The sequence below is a fragment of the Mus caroli genome, unplaced genomic scaffold (genome assembly GCF_900094665.2).
Source record: "Mus caroli unplaced genomic scaffold, CAROLI_EIJ_v1.1 scaffold_23499_1, whole genome shotgun sequence".
Taxonomy (NCBI): domain Eukaryota; kingdom Metazoa; phylum Chordata; class Mammalia; order Rodentia; family Muridae; genus Mus; species Mus caroli.
The window spans coordinates 2,039-3,355 of record NW_018391572.1 but is presented as its reverse complement, the minus strand read 5'-3'; the positions used below and the strand labels follow the sequence as shown (position 1 = coordinate 3,355).

Here is a 1,317-nt window from a genome sequence, read left to right as displayed (position 1 = left end):
AATATATGTAAATTTAAAGATATATAAAAATATTTATCATGATCAAAGCATGGGTAGTAAATGAAGAAAGAATCTGTAGAAAACAAGCAAATGATAGATGAGCTTATTTTATAGGAGAAAGGCTTGTATATGATCTAGAAATAAATAATATTAGTGGTCTGTCCCTGCAGCAGGCAATGGTGGCTGCCCTCAGCCAGCGGCCCAGCGCCACCTGGGGTCGGTGTCTGTGGTGGGCTCAAAGAGGCGGCTGACAGGGCGGCGGCAGGCGTGCGGATGGACAGACAGACAGATGGACAGGCGCTCCTCGGATGGATGGAGTTTGGCAGCTGCGCCTCCATGGGTCAGGCCAGCCGTGCCACTGTGCTGTGAGTGTTTCCACCACTCCAAGGAGACAGCATTCAGAGTTCTTGGCTAAATCAGCCTTGTGAGGAGCTGGCAATAATTTGATTCCATCTCCAGGTTTTCTGTAAGCACATTGAGAACCATGAGCAGCTTTACTAAGGACGAGTTTGACTGCCACATCCTTGATGAAGGCTTTACTGGTAAGGACATTCTGGACCAAAAAAAAATCAATGAAGTCTCTTCCTCTGATGATTAGGATGCTTTCTATGTTGTGGACCTCGGAGACAATCTAAAGAAGCATCTGAGGTGGCTAAAAGCTCTTCCCCGTGTTACTCCCTTTTACGCAGTCAAGTGTAACAATAGCAGAGCCATAGTGAGCACCCTAGCTGCCATTGGGACAGGATTTGACTGTGCAAGCAAGACTGAAATACAGTTGGTACAGGGGCTTGGGGTGCCCCCAGAGAGGATTATCTATGCGAATCCTTGTAAAAAGTCTCTCAAATCAAGTATGCTGCCAGTAATGGAGTCCAGATGATGACTTTTGACAGTGAAATTGAATTGATGAAAGTCACCAGAGCACATCCAAAGGCAAAGTTGGCTCTGTGGATTGCCACTGATGATTTCAAAGCTGTTTGTCGCCTCAGTGTTAAGTTTGGTACCACACTCAAAACCAGCAGGCTTCTCTTGGAACGGGCAAAAGAGCCAAATATTGACGTCATTGGTGTGAGCTTCCATGTGGGCAGTGGATGTACTGACCCCGAGACCTTCGTTCAGGCAGTTTTTGATGTCCACTGTGTGTTTGACATGGCAACAGAAGTTGGTTTCAGCATGTATCTGCTTGATATTGGTGGTGGCTTTCCTGGATCTGAAGATACAAAGCTTAAATTTGAAGAGATCACCGTGTAATCAACCCAGCTCTGGAAAAGTACTTCCCATCAGACTCTGGAGTGAGAATCATATCTGAGCCAGGCAGAT

At 46.1% G+C, this 1,317-nt stretch overlaps 1 pseudogene; it reads left to right on the top strand.

Moving 5' to 3' along the window:
* The first annotated feature begins 440 nt into the window (after positions 1-440).
* LOC110289255 overlaps positions 441-1,317 on the top strand; it is a 1,801-nt pseudogene continuing 924 nt past the window's right edge.